Genomic DNA, 5070 nt, shown 5'->3' with positions numbered 1-5070 from the left:
GTTTTACGTTTATACTAAATATATGCATATGTGAATCACTAAGTGGTGTAATGACTCGCAAAAGTGCAAGTTTTTGACCCTTTCTCACTTCCTCTATTCGAATTCAATTCCCAATTTTTCGCTTTGGTTCTTGGTGACCGGTTTTTTTTTTTAATATTTATTTTAAGTACGTACTTGAGCGTGTTATTAAATTTTTTTCAGCATACTGAAATTATGCAAAATATAAAAATTTAAAATTCTGAAAAGTAACCACAACAGTGGTTTTGTAAAGAATACCCATGCTTTAAATTTAAAATTTGAGGGATATTCCCTTACTTACAAACTTACAAAGTCTTAAAACTTTGACTGAACCGAAAGAATGTGTATGGAAACTTTATTGGTTTTCGAGTTTTCAAGTTTTTGGTGTTTAAATCAAACACCCAATAGAGCATGAAGCAAAGTTCCATGGGGAGTGCTTTAGCTTTATAAATTCATTTTCCCATAATCGTTTTCCCAAAGAATTACAGACACAAAAGTTGTTTAGAAGCTTGTTGGGAGAGTATCCCGTGTTTCTACATAGAAAAAACCGAGAGTCATTTTTGGAATATACGACGCATTCTTTACCAGAACTAGGCTTCACTTCAGGTGCTTAAGCAAAATCCTTTTTAGTGATGACTTTAGGACGGTGGCTGTGTGTAATGGCAACTATGAGATCATGCAGCGCGTCTACGTCTTTTGGTCTTTATAAAATTCCGAAAGAGTTTACGGCGAGCATATCAAATCAGAGTTCGCAGTAATGGCAAATTAAGTCGAAGGACCAACGATTTAATCGTTCGTAGCTCTTAAGTAATTGTTCAGCAATGTAAGTTTAGACTAAAGATCGAAAAAATGTTCGTGGTTTACAGAATCTAAGGGGGTATGCAATTAGTCCGGAGCCAACAATAGTGCCAAGTATACATGAATAAGACACATACGAATTTTTGGCGTGGTACAGGCAGACAATTTTTTCCTGAATGCCCATACAGGAGGGAGCGCGTACTCGTAGTACTCATTGGACTGGCTAAGGAGAATAGCCCGGGAGGGGGAGACAAATAATGGACAGCGTATGTATTGCTGGCACACTGTGCTCCTTTTGCCGAAAGGATAATAATTGTACCAAAAATTGTTGTTTGTGAGAATCTGACTGAACTATTACATCTCCTTCCGTCGCAGTTGTAACCAGTCCCATGGACAATTTCGAGCAAGTTGGCCAATCGGCCTCCTGGTGAAATACTTGACTGTAGGAATAGGGAGGAAAACCGGACGAGAAGAGTTGGTTTTAGTAGGTTAAAGTATCTCACTGATAGGGTCAAGGCTTTCGATGTCTTCCGTCTCTATACATAAAAATAAGAGCTATATTCGATGTATATTATAGCTTGAATTATATTGTCTGCGAGGCGTTCTTAGACTCGACTAGACACGAGTTTGGCACTGACTTAAGCCTTCGAATTAACTAAATATATACTTCATCAGAGCTTGAGTAGTCCTCCGAGAATTGTTTGCTTAAATTTTTTTTGTTCTTTTCTTCTTACCTGAAACTAGTTTTAAACACCGATTTTTGCTGTTCTTGCATCAATAAATCCGCTTCAATGGTCGCAAGAACGGAAAAACGCATGTCGGTTTTTTTTTAAAAGTTCATTAAAAGGTGCTTTTTGATAAAAAAATAGACAATAAAGAATGAAATACAGAAGGTCTAATGCGCAAAAGAGGAGGAAGAGGGCTTCTACAATGACTTTTTTTTATTCACCTCCTAAATATGAATATATCGCTAGTTTAAAGCGAAAAGCTGCTAGATCCATTTATACAAAATTTTACAGGAGAGGAAATAAATTCTAAATAAATCCATGTGCCTGCACGAAAAATCGAACTGCTCGCTGAGTTTTTCCAGCAAAATTTTTGTAACTTAAACTTTGACAGAGTAATGAGGAAAACTTAAAATACAGAAGAGCAATATCAAAAGTGATAATATAACTACTTTCGCTTTCATTAAGACAAAGCTCCCACTTTTGCACTAGTTCGCATAACGAAGCGACGAAGCAAAAGGCAGCTGCAGCAGTAAAAAATCATTAAAAAAAATGCAAAAGCATGAACTCAAAAACGAGTGAGCATGTAAATAAATACAAATACACTCATACATACTTACACTGAATATATATGCATTTATGTATGTAAAACGCACAAAGTAATTTGCAAAGCTTTGGCTAGAATAATGGCGGCTTAAACGATGGTGGCGGCAACAGTGAGGAGTTACATACCTGAGCAATTGAACGTAGTGTTACTTAACTATATATACATAAATTGGTACACACGTACTTACAGTGGCGGTAAAAATGGATGAATTGGGTTTCGTTTTTAATATTTTCAATGTTTTTCAAGCTAATATTTTTTTAGATTTTTTTATAAAAATATGGTTTTGCTATAACAACAACTACTTTCAAACTTTATACAGAACTTAGAAAAATTGCATAAATTTGTATCTAAATTTCGAGCTTTTTAACCAAATTTTTTTTGGAAATGCAGTTAATAGGCTTATAAAATTTTAGTAAAATAAATACAAGTTTTAAGCGACTAAAAAATCGCATTGATTTTTAATATATTTTTTTTGGTGGCGGCTTTTTGCACTGGTTTACATATAAACATGAATTTATTGTGGAAGAATATGCGCAAGGCCGTTTGCTAAAAAAAATAAAAAAAAGTCAATGCCAGTTGTCCTAAAAATCGCTATTTATATGAAAGAAACCTGCAAAAGCCGTAAGCAAAAAAACTTTTTAAAAATCAAGGCAATTTTTTGGCGCTCAAAACCTGCACTTATTTTACTAAAATTTTATAGGCCATAACCTAAAATATTTCAAAAAATTCTGATTGAAAAGGTCGAACTTTAGATAAAAACTCGTGGAGTTTTTCTAAATTTGGTATAAAGTTTGAAAGGGTTACTAATATAGTTTTTGTTAAAGCATGAACCATATTTTTATAAAAAAATATAAAAAAAATTTCGCTTAAAAAAAAATTAGTAAATATTAAAAACGAAACACCATTCAGCCATTTTTGACCGCCACTGTATAAACGCGAGTACAAAGTAAATACTAGCACAAATACGTGTGCAAGCATACTTTTTTAGCACCCAAATGTTTATACGCCGCTACACAGCAGGAGCTATAAACTTTTAATTAAATACGCTTGCGTAGCGTTGCTAAAGTCGCTCTCATTTTGAAGCGCTTGCCCGGTTTTTTGCTTAGCTTCGAATGCTGCGCTCACGGCGAGTGCAGTTTACAAAACTGAAGTTTAGTAATTTCAAAAGGAAACTTTGGTCTTGGCGACTTCAAAGATACTTTTCATGGTGCAGTTAGGCTTTTGTAAGCTTCTGCTACTGTGTAAGGGAGTAAAAGACAAGAACGAAGCCATGGTGAGAGAGAGAACTTGTTCGTGAAAGAGTAGCTAAACTTCACTTAGACATTTTATGCACACACAAATATGCTCAGCTTAATGCACTCTTTTAACAGTTGTGCAGCGTTTCCCAAATTCGCTTAGTGCTTAATTGCCAACTTAGCAGTTGGCCGCAAAAAAGACACAACAAAAGCGAGGAGAAACACAACAAAAAACACACAAGACAACCAAAAAAATGACAACTTACCAGTTTGACTAACAGTTAGCCACGACTAGCCCAATGCATTACTCAAAGCTATAGCTTTAGCCTCCATCGTTGTTGGCTTCTTATTCGCTCGCCTAGTTTTTTTTCAGCTAGCTTTTCTACGCTCTTCCACTACAGTCTTTGGTTTTTTCTTAGCCAAAATCGAGGGCTTTTGAATGGTCTATGCGCTAGCTCAATTTAGTTCAGCTTTGGTTTTTGTCTATTAGCCGCTCGCTAAACGCTCTCCAACAAACCACAAGCCGTTTTGATTGACTTGGCGGCGCTGCAAAAGCGTTCGCTGACTTCAGTGTGCGCCGACCAGTTTAAGCAGGCAGACGACGGCCACAATTCGGTTTTTTTTTGTTGTTGGTTGGCTGAGAGTGTGTGTCTGTGCGTATATGTAAATTTGCCAAATATACATACACAGGCGAGTATATTGTGGTTAATAACGCGTCTCCGGGTGCATATTTTCAACTGAAAAGTTAAGCGTATGCGAAAAAAGGCAAATTCAATTGAGATCCTAAAAACCGTTCTAAAAAAGTGAGTGAGTGTTATTTTTAAAAATATAAGTTTTTAAAAGCAATTTTCGCACTCAAAACCTCTCTATAGCAAACGAAGCGAACAGCAATTGCAAGTGTTGAGTAAAATTCAAGCGAATAAGGAAAGATCAAAAATCAATTAAAATTAAAAAACAAACAAAATTTAATAATAATATCACAGCAGTAGTCAGCACGACGAGCAATCACGACAAAACGCCACAGTATTCGTACACAAAAGCAAAAACAACAACTAAAGCAGCAATCTTAACAACAGCATCGCCTTTGGCTACTGCTGCTGTTTTCAATCCCCCCCCCCTCCTCTGCTCCAATACTCTCGGCAGCTCACTCATTACTTGTTGCCTGTTGCAAAATTTGTGTGGAAGAAAAAAAAAAACAGAAAAATGCTGTTTTAAATTTCAAAAAGCGTTCAAAATAAAACATTTTGTAGCAGTGCAGAGAGACGCGGGTGCAACGCGAAGAATTCGAAAGGCAAAGCTGTAGCTGGATTAAAAAATAATAAAGATGCAACAATAAAAACCTCAGAGCAGTGGCATTAAAGAATTTTAATTTAGGTTTTTTTTTTTGCTTTTTTCCATTGAAAGCAAAACCGAAGTAAATTTTTGAAAAATTTGTGACAAAATTGGTTTGAAAAATATTTTGTGCTGCTAACTAGAAAGTGAAGAATTCTGTGTATTCAAATGTACGGGTATATGCCTATGCTGAAACGATAGCCATGGACGGATTAAGATCGAAAAAATATACAAAGTGAGTTGATAAATTTTATTGACCTACAATCTTAAATATAGTGAGGAAGAAAATGAAGATAGGGCAAAGAGATTTTAAATCTATTTAGCTACTATTCCCATACTGAACTTTAAAAATCTG

The 5070-nt window shown here is 35.4% G+C and overlaps 1 long non-coding RNA gene across 1 annotated transcript; it reads left to right on the top strand.

Moving 5' to 3' along the window:
- The first annotated feature begins 3724 nt into the window (after window positions 1–3724).
- Window positions 3725–4636, top strand: LOC108360576 (uncharacterized). Its single transcript, XR_001847136.1, has 2 exons — window positions 3725–4186; window positions 4256–4636. It is a non-coding gene; the product is annotated as an uncharacterized LOC108360576 (long non-coding RNA).
- The last annotated feature ends 434 nt before the right edge of the window (window positions 4637–5070 follow it).

Source organism: Rhagoletis zephyria, unplaced genomic scaffold, assembly GCF_001687245.7.
Source record: "Rhagoletis zephyria isolate East Lansing unplaced genomic scaffold, Rhagoletis_zephyria_1.1 Rzeph_scaffold_00589, whole genome shotgun sequence".
In the NCBI taxonomy this organism is placed as follows: Eukaryota; Metazoa; Arthropoda; class Insecta; order Diptera; family Tephritidae; genus Rhagoletis; species Rhagoletis zephyria.
Note: the sequence above shows the minus strand (reverse complement) of the source record. Positions and strands in the feature narration are given on the sequence as shown.